Raw genomic sequence first — 13,818 nt, forward strand, 5'->3', positions numbered from 1 at the left:
TTAGATGTTTATTCAAGCAAATATTATAATAAATATACTCTTAATTTTCTTTTCTTTTAGCACAGATAATCAACATCACCTCTGATAACAGGAAATGGCCTTGAGCACCTGCAAGAAACACACCACGTGGGGGACTTTTAGGTTGAATGTGAGATCTATCAATATACAGTAATGGTATACAACATTATTAAATGTAGCCTAAACACAATACTGTGACAATGACACTCAAAACAGCTTAAATGCACACAAAAGTGCAAATATAACAAGTTTGATCTTTGAAGGAACGATATGGAAAAGCAAATATCAGTGATTTTTACGTGCCTCTTTTAACAAGTCGTATCTTCAGGGAAGAGCATCGCACCCCGTTGCTGTCGGTAAACGCGGTGTGTGTGTGTGTGTGTGTGTGTGTGTGTGTGTGTGTGTGTGTGTGTGTGTGTGTGTGTGTGTGTGTGTGTTCTGCAGCGACAACAGGAAACATGAGGCTGTGGAGGCTGGCCCCTCCGTAACGCTGGAGTCAGGTAACCAGCGGACACAGCGGCTCTATTCCTCCTCGCAGACGGGTTCAGGCACGGAGGGAGGCGGTGTGAGTGAGAGCGGCTCGCCGGGACGGTTTCACCTCGTTTCAGTTTTTTATTTTATATTTTGTAAAGTCAACGCCACCGCCATCATCTCTCCCGGAACAAACTTTACGGACCTGTAAAAAAACAAAAAAAAGTTCGATAAACGTCGCACGAGCCGCCGTCGCGTTGTGCAGCAGCAGCTCAGGTGTTCAGCTGCACGGAGAAGTTTGAGCTACTTTAGCTTTGCTGCTAACCAATCACTAATTACGCTGGAAGGACGATTTCTCTCTCGCTCTCTTTTCTTCTTCGTCGCGTGTCCAACACCTCCACTCCTCCACTCCGCTGTCCTCCCTCCCTCGGGTCATCGGACTTGACTCATATCAGAGCAAGTGGACACGTCTGAACAGGTAAGTGCACCTCCGGCCACCGTTTCCCTGCACGAGCCCCGCTCGGTGTGCGCGGTGCTCGGCGGACACCTTCTAGGAAACCCGGGCCAAGAGGTGGAAGTGAGCCCAGCAGCTGTGGACTCGTCTGACCTCTGTTCAGCATTGCGAACCAAAGAGTCCACATATTATCATATATTGATTTTATTTTTATTTTTTATTTTTTTTAAAGAAGATGTTTTCTGGCACTTTTTTGGCTTCTTTAATCCAGTCCCATCTGTACTAAAAAAAAAGAAGAAGAAAAAAAAAGCACATTTTCCACTTGCAAACAGAAAAGACTTTCACTGTGCACTGTCGTCAATTTACAATGCACTTATCATCACTATTGTAGTTTTGTTTTATCTTCAAAGATATGCCATGACGTGCCTGCAGTGGCAAATTTGTTTCACTTTTTCTTTCGGCATGAAGTGCAAGACTAGTTGTGGCTCTTTTCTGCAAGATTTGTTTGTCAGTTTCCTGAGTAATTAAGCCTCAAGTCTGCAGGGCTTTTACAGCAGTGTTTTATGATGCACTGGTAAAGATAGTGAGGCTATCTGTTCACACTTAGCCACGAAGATCTCGAGTCCTCCTGTGTGTCAGATTAACCACACGCTTGTTGTCTGACTTTGAAATGTGTGACTCACCTATTTTACGGCAAAAACACACTGCTGTTTCATCACTTTGAAACCACAACTATGCTCCGGCCTGTGCTCAGCGGGTTTCTGCCTCGCAAGCCAACAAACAAAACGCCTCTCAGCGCATACTGATTCCCAGCAGGAGCTCCTGACTCTCTTCTTCTGTCAGGCCGGAGGACGGAGGGGCCTTGGGGTCACGTCCAGAGGATGTCGCCCACCTCTGGCTTAATTTGACTCTCCGGAAACAGTTACTTTCTTGAGTTTTCTGGTTAACAAGCATACTTATGCATGAGGTTTCAAAGGGAAGTCGCACATTAAAGGATCACTGCACAGGATACATGGAAGTGTAAATGTCACCGCAGCCAAAGACGCTGCTGTTTCATGACACCATGACGTTCACTGCCCTGGGATAATTATTAAATCAACTTCAGCTGCTGTCAACCAACGTGAACCCCCTGTAGTGCCGTTAGCTGCTAGCCAAACACGGCACCCGAAACACTCGAGTGAGCCAACTGTTTCCCCCACTGTGGCCCCAGTGAGGAGGGAGTCAGCATGCAGGCAGTGTCGGTATTAAGCAAGAAATAAAAGGTGTTTTCAGAAAGTGTGAGTCACCTCGACCTCGAGAGGTACTTGAGCATAACTGGCCACCCAAAATATAATGCAGCATGCCGGGGTTTAACCATGGACAGACACACTCGCGTACACTAGGGATGCTAACTTTGCTTTCTGATGAGATAAGGGCCCGACATGCAAAAGTGCGGGCCTCAGAAGATCAGTGCAGTGGAACCCGAAGCTTGTTGAGGTCGTCTCTCTCGTGCAGCCGTCACACAAGATATTCCATGTGTAGCTAAAACCTCTGTAGCTTTGCGCTTAACGTCAAATTCAAAGTGATTTTAACCGTCTGATCTGCAGGCCTGTTTGTTTAGCTGAAATGTTTTCTTCTTTGACGCATGCAAAATATAGCATGGAGCCCGAGTCGACGTGCCGCTCAACTTGCAAGGCAGTGTGGTTTTGTTATGAAGCGGCAGAGATCTCCTCAAAGGAGCCAGAGAGAGGGATTGCTGTTAAAAGACGGATAAAAGGGCAGCAGAAACTGTGTGGTCGACAACACCACCACCACCAATCAGCGGAGAGTTTTATCTGTTCAAACCGTGTCGGAGAGCGTTAGCCTTTAACAAGGTGGAGGGTGATTAAAAATTGGCAAGATGGAGGGGAGGAGACAAAAGCGTAGCTGGGAGAGATGAAATCCACCACGTCTTTGCTTGGCAACCTGGGTGATGGATGGATTTTCAGCAGGAGACGCATTCCTCGCTGCCACATTGCCCCCCAGTATATCTCCCGTCTGTCTGTCCACCCACAGATGAATTATCCTCTTAGTGTAGCATTGTCATCAGAAACAAACTCCACGGACTGCTGGTACATTTCCATGTTTCAACTAAGCCGCTAAGGCGGGCTGGAAAGCATAGCCTGATGATTAATGAAGCCCCGTGAACATTAAAGTAAATAACAATATTCACACCTCTACCTTGCGCTCCCTCTCTTTGTGTCATGTTTTCGCGGCTCATACTGGCGGAGACTGCCTCAGGCTGTTGTTTCATTATGGCTGAACAGAAGATTACACGGAACAAAGATGGTTCACCTGGAAACGAGAGCTCAGGAAGACACAGAAAGTTTGTATTATTCTGATAGTTTTTCTTATTTTTTTTCATCCAGATGGAACAATGGAAGTGATGCATAGTAGTTTGTTCTCAGGGAAACAACTTTGGGACAAAAGAAAGTAGAAAGTAGAATAATCTGCAACACTGTTATACTTATTCCAACCATGCAGGCTTTTAAATCAGGCACCCAGGCTCGCACTCGGGTACGGTTGCATACTTAGTTACGGCTTGTATTAGATGTAACTACCAACTGTGCCAAAAAACAGAAGTGAACTTCCATTTAATGTGAGTATCAGTCAGCGAGTTTCGGAAGAGCCAGGGTGGGTCCATAGTACACGGCAAGAATCATTGATCCTAATATGAAAATGCCCGTGACTTTGCCCTGGTTAATGTTACTAGGAGACCCGAGTTATTTTGAAATTTCTGTCTTAAAGGGCTACTCCATCGTTTCAGTATTTCACTTCTATTACATGTGAAAAGAAAGGGTTAAAGAATATCGGAGGAAGAGATATCTCGGCAGATACATTCATGACATCACTATGACGTCACCAGGGTGTTTAGTTCCACAGACTTTGCAAAGCTCCTGTATTTGACTGCGTAGCACTCACAGTGATGAGGGAACTCGTCCGTATAATGGGTGAAGATTATTGCAGTCTGAGTCGGCAAAATGCAGCATAATGTCCCCATCAAGTCAGTCCGAACATACCTGAGATACCAGCCACGCCCCCGCATTCAAGTTCAAACTACAGCCACCAACTCTTCCTTTTGTGCGTCCCCTTTTCCTTTGTGTGTTGTTTAGGCAACAGGAGGCGGTTTTCAGGCGGCGTTCTTTAAATCATTCTGCTTGTGTGTGTGTGTGTCTGTGTGTGGCATTCTTTTCATTAGCAGTGCTTTAGTCGGTTGACTTGACGCCTCAGACGTCCTGGCTGACAGTTGGTGAGAGAAGTAGGAGGATAGAAAACACATTTACCTTCATGCCTGTTGCACATGGTACACTTGCCCTTCTTTTGACACCGGCAGCAATGTATTAACCAAGCACACGAGGATTAGGCTGTTCAGTAATGTGTTGTGGTTGTAGAGGTAATGGTCTGAGGAGATGGCGAAGAAAAACCTGAGCTTTCTGACGGCATATATTTGAGCTTCTTCGCTTGCCAGCAATGTACCTTTCTCCTGAACGTTTATAGTCTCTCCATTAAGAAAGCTTTTACCTGCACTTCAGTGGCTTGTGAATATTAAATAAAGTATGAAATCATTAAAGAAAGCTGTCGGAAAATTATAGATACTGGGAATATTGTCAGTTGGCAGTTTAATACAAAGAGCCCTGCAATAAGTCCTTCCTCCATGAAGGTACTAATGTTCAATTTTTCTTGAAACTGTACTTAGTTAAAACATATTGCATCAATTAGAGGTGTTGCTTTTTGGTGGTCTAAAAGTGTTGTATTCAGGGCTCTGTTGTGCTTGGCTCCACCCTTTTGTATAAGTTCTGGTTGCAAAAAGCCAAGATGGCAACGGCCAAAATGCCAAATGGAGGCTTCAAAACGCCAGTCCACGTAACCAATGGGTGATGTCACGTCAACCCAACTGCTATATACTGTTCTATACGGTCTGTGGTCTTCGCCCACTGATTTGGATCTGCTCCAAAATGTAACGAGGTCTTCCGTGCTTCATCCTTCCACCGGCTTTCATGAAAATCGAGCCAGTATTATTTTCCGTAATCCTGTTGACCAACAAACCAAACTGTAAACACAACCTCCTTGACTGAGGTAGTCGTGCAACCACAAGACGCCGCATAAGAACACACACACATGGCCGTGGTTCCTAGAGCAGTGGTTCTTAACCTTTGGGCCACGAGCGCCACCTAGAGGGCTGCCAAAAACTTTCCGTTTTCACCTGCGGGGTCGGCTTTCCCACGAGCGTTGGATGGTTGGTCTCTAGATACCGCTTTAGCTTTGAAGCCTTCAGTGCTGCGTTAGCTATCGAGGCTAGCGTGCTAGCGTTAGCCCTCACACACTGGGCTCAGGGCTCCGCCTCGTTACCTCCATTCACAAAGCCCTACTTCGTGAAGTCAGGATCATACTTGCACAAACATTTAGACGTTTGGGGGGTGTTCAGCAGCACTTTAGTCTTCATGTTTTCGTTTTAAATACTTCTCTATAGCTTTCGCTACAGGCTAGCTAGCTGCTAGCATGTCTAACGGCTCATGGATAACAGTAATTTCTCTGGTGTCTTCAATTCATTACCTATGCGGTCCCGCGGCCCTCGCGACCCATAGGTGAAAACGGAAAGTTTTTGGCGGCCCTCTAGGTGGGGGGCCGCAGCCCTATGGTTAAGAATCACCGTCCTAGAGAACAACGTCTGGTTGGCTTTGCACATAATAGCCAACAAAGACCTGAATGATGCCTGTTTACTCAACAGTGAGTATCCATGTTAAGTGCTCATTAGTTCTGGGATATGCTTTAGGTTACATGCCCTGGAATGATTGAACACATTAATGGATGGCAGATTTAGGCCCACATTTTTCACGGAGTGAGTGAGTGTGTGTAAATCTTTGTGGCGGGAGAGAGGAAGTGTTGTCACCATTTAGCGATGCCAGCGAGCTGTGGAACGATAAGCGTTCTTCCAAAGCTGCAGCTAATGTGTGATGATGTTGTCTAGTCAGTTAAATTGCACACAAAAAAAACAGGCATCACTGCCAATTCACAACTAATTTGGAAGAAGCTCACCTTGATGCTGAATTGCTCAAAATGCCGACGGCAGATCCACAGCCCACACAGGGATTTGCCATGCCGGATTTTGTTTGTGGGGTTTTGGTAGCTGTGGTTTTGTCCTGGTGGAAATGCACGGCAGAATGAACATCCTTTTTCCTTACCGGAGGAGTTTCTCAACCGTCTCTTTGCATGCTTACAAGGCGCGTTCAGCTTTTTTGTTGTCTGCCTTTCATTGAAACCAAAATATTCAAACTCTTGTCACGCTGCTTAACACTGCCGCGCAGCACCAGTTGCTTTTCGCTCAAGACCTGATGATCCGTTGAATGAATTTGTCAATCACACATTAAAGGCAATACCCAGGGAGGAACAGTCCATATTAAGATGTGGCCTTTGTTGGATTGTTATGATCACTCTTTTGTACCTTTTAAGGGACAGTGTGTTGTTGCCATGAGCAATATTTTTAAGTTTTATACTGTCCTTTGACCTTTTGAGATGGTTTCAGAGACTTGAGTGCCGTGCTGGTTGTTCTCTGGAGGGGTGAGCCATCGTTCTGTATCTGTGATTCGTGTTTTTGGTGGAAACTCACCTTGTTTGCCTTCCCGGGTCAAGAGAGCGTATCATGAGTTTCCTAGAAGTGTTCATGACCTTTTGTTCACGAAACATAAAGAAGGAGGAGGAAAAAGAGACCGGCCTGTTGCTGACCCCGGTTCAGCCATGGTGGCGGTGTGGAGTAATGTTGAGTTGTTACTGAAACCCCACAGTGTTGGGTCCTGGGAACCCTCCGAGACCTTTTCACCCTGGTGCAAATGGCTTTGGATCCAGACATGGGGGACAAATTAGTTAAAGACTTTCAGTTGTCCATCTGACAAGGTTCCTGGTTTATCTGAGGGTCCGAGAGGGAAATGCATCCCGAACAAGTTTGTCTGTGTACTTTGTGAACAACTTTACTGTCGGACATTATTTTAACACTGTTTTGGAGAACCGTTCTTGATCATGTAGCTGGTTCTGTTGGTGAGTGTCAGATTGAATAACTCCTTCAATTACGATTAGATGAGTTACAGAAAGAGCTGTGAAGAGAAGATGACAAAGGATCAACCTTTTGAAAGAAAGAGACAGAAGTGGAGGAGGGCAGATGAGAGAAATTATGAAGACGGGCAAGAACAGAGGAAGAGGGGAAACCTGAGAGTGATTAGCTACACTGGGAATCCAATCGCATACCAACTATCTTATTAACAACTCTGACTATAATGAGATCTGTTGAAGTGGAATTGACAGAGATATCAGTTACCGGAGTTTCAAGCGAGATATCAAACCAGAAGGGCTTCAGTTCTGATTTATCTTTTCTTCCATCTTTTTTTTTTCTCGCATCCTTGAGCTTTGAATTCAATACAAAACAGTTTGGAGGTTTCATATTCTCATCTCTCTGGTAACAATAGTCTGCAGCCTAAGGAAGAAGAGATGTCTGACATTGAGCCAATCGCAGAGTGGAAATCAAATCATTGCACAGCTGAGATTTGGGCTGATCCTGTTTACATTATGCTGCCACAAGAATGGGATTTTCTTTTGAAATCGATACTCCTCAAAGCCATCAGCGCTAAAAAGAAAATGCTTCAAGATCATTCCGACGTTAAGTCCCTTCCCCTTCGCCGCCTTCACGGCTATAATCTCAAAACAGCCGCGGGTCGACAGACGAGTGCGTCGTCTCTATAATTTCTTTAATGACGGGCTGGATTTCAGTTTGTTTGTCCGCCGTGATGACGGGGACGGAGGGAAAGTTAAACATTACGTCCTCCGACTAAACATTCACAAGGTGACTGTCGGGCTCCTCGCGTTAGAGATTGAACAAAAGCTCTGCGGCCCGACATTGCAAAGTTTTTTATCAGCCGGTAGTGAATGACCTACAGATGGACCGTGTTTGCAATGCTCTCCTGTGTTGCCCTGACGTGGCTTGATTCTGATTGTGGCTGCGCTGTGTTTTGTGAGATAGTGTGTGTGTGTGTGTGTGTGTGTGTGTGTGTGTGTGTGTGTGTGTGTGTGTGTGTGTGTGTAATGACTGAGCCACGAGGCCCCGAGGCACACCGGCCTTCAGGCTTTTGACTCCATGACAATAGCAAAAATGAACCGAGACCGGATTACACCAGTCCTGCATTCCTCTCCAAACCTGTTTGAAACACACACACACACACACACACACACACACACACACACACACACACACACACACACACACACACACACACACACACACACACACACACACTAATCCTGCACACACAGACAAATCAGTGCAGCAAGCCAATACATGTCTTCCACAGACTTTCTGAAAGTTAAAAGAGAAAGCTTGGGGAATCAGAAACGTATTCAGTGGACAATCCTAAAATAATTCTATCAAAAGTATCACAAATGGTTGGTTTCCCTGTAGTTTACGGCTGCTGCCCTGTTGTTTTTCTGCTCCGATTCCCACCCTAGTGTGTGTTGTAACGTATGGCGCTGTGGGAGCGCCACCTGTCAAAACCTGCTCACCGTTAGCACAGCGGAGCGTCTTTCTAGCGCACAGCGCGGGGAGTGATGAGGTCACAGAGGAACGACCTGCAGCTTCAAGGAAGACCCACTCTGACCGAGCGGAGGAGGCACCGCCGCTCCGGGTGTGAAGGGAAAGGTCGCTTTGCCTTTTTAGTTCAGTTAGCTGTGCCTCCGAAGGGCTTCTTGGTTTTTGGTCGGACGTCCGTCCAAATCTCGTCGAATTCTTCTTATCGCAACAGCTCAATTGTTTTCAATATTCTCGATACGTTAATTCCTTTTTATGCTGATGTGATTAATTCTGTAGCCTTTTAAAGTGTCAGTCATGACAATCATCCATATATATAATCATCCACGTAGATATGACTAAGTGGGTAAGTCTGGTAAATTCAGAAAGAAAGTTCAAAATGACATCACTTTGCTTTAATGCGTCATTTAAAACCCGGAAAAGACTAAACTTATTACAATATCCAAACATCTAGTCTCATATCACAACAGTGATATATAACCCAGCTAATGTCCAGTTGAATAATTTGTTAAATTGTGACAAAGTTCTGAATAATTGACAACTTCTCTTTTCATCTTCTGTCTTTTTGGAGTAAACTGACGGGTTTTCTGCCAACTGCCGGCGGTTGAAGCTCGCGGCACAGCAGCGGGTCTTGTGAAACCTCGGCGCATGTACCTGCATGTGAGACACCAACGGAACGGAAACTGGCACGTATCTGCAGGGTGACTGCAGTGAACTTGATGAGCCGGGTCCTGGAGGAGACGCAGCTGAATGCGTTGTTGTGTCTCAGCCTCAGCGTCTCGTCACAACCGCCGTCCTGAGCTTTTGATGCGCGCTCGTTCGGCTCTGGTTCCTTGCAGGGTTTTTGCATGTATGTGATGTCTGTGTGTCTTTTCCGTCTCTTTGTGTCTTCCATCCTCCCGCTTACAGTTTCTCGCTGCTCCTCAGCCACGAGGCATGTCATGACGGGGACTCTGTGTCAGTCCAGGTCCTTGCAGCCGGTTTTGCCTCAATGTGGAAAGTGTTGACCTTTTCCTTTCGTTTCTGTCTATCTTTTGAAATGCCATCGTCATTTGAGGCCATCACACAGACACGTGACTCATTTCAAACAAAAATGACAGGTGCTGCTGCTCGAGATGTTATAAAAAATAATATTATTATCAGGGTTCTTACGGTCATGGAAAACCTGGAAAAGTCATGTAATTTTTTAAATGGTTATGTCCAGGCCTGGAAAAGTCCGTGAAAAAAATAAAATCCCAAAAGTTTTGGAAAAGTCATGTAAATGTGTTATATTCATGTGTTCATGACGTTCATTTACGCTGAGTTTTACATAATGAATATGCTTTTAAAAGAAAGACGCTCAAAATATAAGCAGGCATCCATACAGGCATCTATATAAATGTTTATTCTTTTAATCAAACTATTGTCTCATTCATTTGTGTCATTTATGGTTTACTGTATGCGTTGTGTTCTCATTGTTAGTTTAAATATTACATTTTCTCACTTTTTCATGTTTACACCCAAATCACAAAATGTTTGGTCATGGAAATTTGGTTTAAAGTCATGGAAATCCATTGGTCAAAATGTGTATGAACCCTGTATTATAGTATAGTCAGCATATCACACTGGCACTGTTTATCAAACCCAAATATATTGATGAACGCCAACATTTCGGTCAGGCAGTGCCCTCAGTACTCTGTCTGTGTCCCATGAAGCCTCAGCCAGCGCCGGCCGTCGGGGACATCTTGTCTTCTGCTTCGTCTCGACTGAGTGCATCATGCGTGTCTTTAAAGGCCTCTCCTTCAGGTCTGTCTGTTAACGTTGAAACGGGAATATGTTGAAGATACTAAAATTGGTGTAACAATAAAATATCGTAGCATAAATTTGACCCTCAAGCAGATCATTTTACAATTCAATTTGTAATGCGATTCATACAATAATCCCCAATTTTTGTTTTTATTGAGACATTTAGCCATCACACATTTGTCCATTAGACCCTCAATCTGGATTATATATACAAATTTAATGTGAATTTAAGTGAGCACATATAAAATAAAGTCCCAAATGCGAGGAAACAAACAACTCCACACTAAATTATGTTTTTGGCTTTCACACTTGAGAAGATTCTTGTTGGCATATGTTGTTTTCCAATAAAAGCACAGTGTGTGTAAAAAAAAAAAAACAACAAAAAAAAACCTTCTTGTTGCTGTGGTTACCCTTTCGATATAAATTGTGCGGAGATACTTTGATGTGTGATCCTGCGGCGTAAAATAATTAATAATGAAAATACTACAGTTTAACAGCTGTTTTAAAATTCTCTTTATATGCACAAGGAAGTCCTAATGGCTGATGTTCGATTGGCCCGAGGAAATAAATCTGCTTAATGTGTTGTATACACGTAACGTTTTTAGAAAAACCTAAATCATGCATCTGTACATCCAGTCTGGTAATCCTTCATAAACTCTTCTCACTGTAAGATTCCCCAAACTGACTGAAGAGCATCTCCGCTGATCAGAGCCGTTGTAGTTCAGCCGACTGACGGCCTTCTGGGCGCCGCAGACACTCAGACCAGCGCAACAATGTGACTTCTTCACAGTCGGATTAAATAGATAATCCTGCATGTTAATCATACTCAGTGACTCATCCACGCTGTGCAGCACGCTCCTCCATGCATATGCATGTTCCGGATGATCGTGTTTAATCTCTGTAGCCTCTCTGCCGATTTGATGGGTGGATGCTGTCGCTTATAATCCGCTGCTCAGTTTAACGGCTGCAGAACAGATTTTCTTTAATATTTAAAATGTGTGCGGCAGATTTTTTGACATGGCTAGTGATCAAGCTTGCCCATGTTGGGAACCACGCAGGGCAACATCAAGCAGAGCAGGTTATGCAGCCACGGACCATATTTAGCTTGATGTCAACCATCTGTGGGTTTGGCTGGTGAGAGAATGGCTGACAGCATAGAATATGCCAGTGGGCTGAGCAAGACAAAGGTAACCATGTGAAGTCTTTTACAGCACCAGCTGTTGAGGTTAGCGTAGAAGCTGCAATGCCATCAGTACATATCAGACATTGAAGGCTTTTCCTCAATGTAAAAACAGGTTTTTGCTCTTCTCCCACCTCGTTTCGGCGAGGGTTTAAATTGACAGTCGGTTCATCCAATCACAGGTCCGGTACGATCTGCAGTAGAACACGACTAGAGCGAAGCACCAAAAGGAGACTATTTTGTGATGTGTGTGTGTGTGTGTGTGTGTGTGTGTGTGTGTGTGTTGTACCTACCTGACAGAACCACACTGATCCTTTTTCATGGCAAAATGAGAGCAAAGGGATTGGCTCCTTTTGAGATGCTATTGTTTCTTCATGGTCTCCTCTCTCAACGCGATTTAGTCAAATCGTCAGCGCATTAAATTCGCTTTAGTCTAACCAATGAACACCGCAAGAAATTAGAGTTTATATCTTCATAGCGTCACACCCTCTACACACTCGTCGTATTTTCCAATACAAATCTCAGTAACGCAGGATGAACTTAAAATGTTGTATCTAACCTGGCTTTGAATTCAGATTATTTGGCCTATTTCATTTCAAAGAGTAAGTTTTAGCCTCAGCTTTATGCACATAGAATGTCAAACGTTTTCTTTCCACCACATTACATTCGCATGGTGGCCCCTCCTGGAAGATTTATTTTGATATCCCCTCGCAGCGATGCCTTTGACGCTCTCAAGCGCATGTGATCCATTGTGATCATTTGTACACGTCTGCGCAGTTGCTGCCCCTCCGACAACTACGAGAATCCCGTAGGGTTAAAGCCAAGGCGCCTTTTGATGCTTTGACCCGCAATGCGCCGCGTGAGCCTCCGCTCGCTACCAGCTGGGACTGAAGTCGGACTCGCCCGCCTGTGAGGTGCGGCGCAGTAAGTCTGTGATGTGCGTTGTTGACTTTGATAATCCCCGACACGCTCCAAAGTCTACTACACTGTTGGCTCATTGACGTAGGAGGCGCACGCATATATTAACCTCCCATCTGTTACTGATACACACACACACACACACACACACACACTAACACCCTCCCACTGTGTGTCGGATTTCTTTCTTTCTGGACTAGCATTCCATCTCCAATAATGCAATTTCTGCAGCGGTCTGCAAAGCAGCGGGAAATCGATACCTGATGAAAAAGCACTTATCAACAATCCGCTCCGTCCGTCCCCCGAGCTCGAGAGTTACTGCCCCTTCGACCGCCCCGTCCGCGGTTGAAGCTCCATCGAGGAGTTTTTTTGTTTAGTTTCACAGCGAGTCGGCTGTGTGTTTTGAGGCTCTTCCTGAGCGGCCGGACAGTGACGACAGCAGAGGATGCGCAGGTCCAGAGATCAGGGTCTTCTGCATTGCGTGTTCCGTCACGAACCGTCTGGAGGACGCCGATGTTTGTGCTCTTCCTGTTCCCAAACACGGCTGGAAGGATATTCTAAATTTACAGCTTCTCTCCGTCTCCCACTGCTGGCACTGTTGCTCCAATCCGATTTTTCCATTTAAAAAAAACGTCCACTTCTCTGCTACTATCTTGTCCGGTCCTGCACCGGTGTGCCGTGGGAGAGGATGTTGAATAGCAGGATAATGGGACGCGTCTTAAATGAGCCTCTAGCCGACGAGCCGCACTTCAAAGCAGAGATGATTCCAGGGTGGCCTCACTAATACTGGTATTAGAAATTAATACAACGTTTAGTGTTGGTAGTCGGCGTACGTGATGGAGAGGCATACAATCCAACCTTTCCTCCGCCTCCCACTCGCTCCCCTCCGTCGGCACTGTAATCATCCCCCACCTCCATCCCCTCTCGTCTCCGGGAAATGGAGCAGAAACTTCAAAGTGCACAGAAGCAGGGTGGCCGGCGGTCTAACGCCAGAGTAATTGCATCATCACACAAAAACAAAATGTCACTGGGTGGCCTTTTAATGACTCTCCTCCCAACCCCTACAGACCTGAAGCTATTTCAGCAACTCGCTGGCCAGCGTTTACAGAATCAGAAAGACTGAAACTACTTTGACATGAAGTGCATTATATATATATGATGGTGAACTCAATGTCTTGGGAGGTTAAGGACTGAATCTAACGAGCAAATAACAGACGCTTCCTCCGTTTTTTGACATTTTCCAGGCAAAACAACAAGTTTTCATTTTACATGAACAACGTCCGACATGTTCCATGTCTGGCGCCTGAGAGCTGCCCTGGAGTCTTTCAGGCTCCACTTGCAGCGCGTGTCCATCCCTGTGAAGTCAAAGTCAACAACCCTGCACTCGCCTGTCTAACAACACGT

The 13,818-nt window shown here is 45.2% G+C and overlaps 1 protein-coding gene across 1 annotated transcript in view; it reads left to right on the plus strand.

The window, feature by feature from the left end:
- The first annotated feature begins 714 nt into the window (after positions 1–714).
- The window catches only part of palm3 (paralemmin 3), a 28,579-nt gene continuing 15,475 nt past the window's right edge, over positions 715–13,818 (plus strand). Inside the window, exon 1 of the mRNA XM_079219764.1 lies at positions 715–967. The gene's annotated coding sequence lies outside the window, so the exon portion shown is untranslated. The remainder of the gene's footprint in view (positions 968–13,818) is intronic.

This window comes from Taurulus bubalis, assembly GCF_910589615.1.
Source record: "Taurulus bubalis genome assembly, chromosome: 6".
In the NCBI taxonomy this organism is placed as follows: domain Eukaryota; kingdom Metazoa; phylum Chordata; class Actinopteri; order Perciformes; family Cottidae; genus Taurulus; species Taurulus bubalis.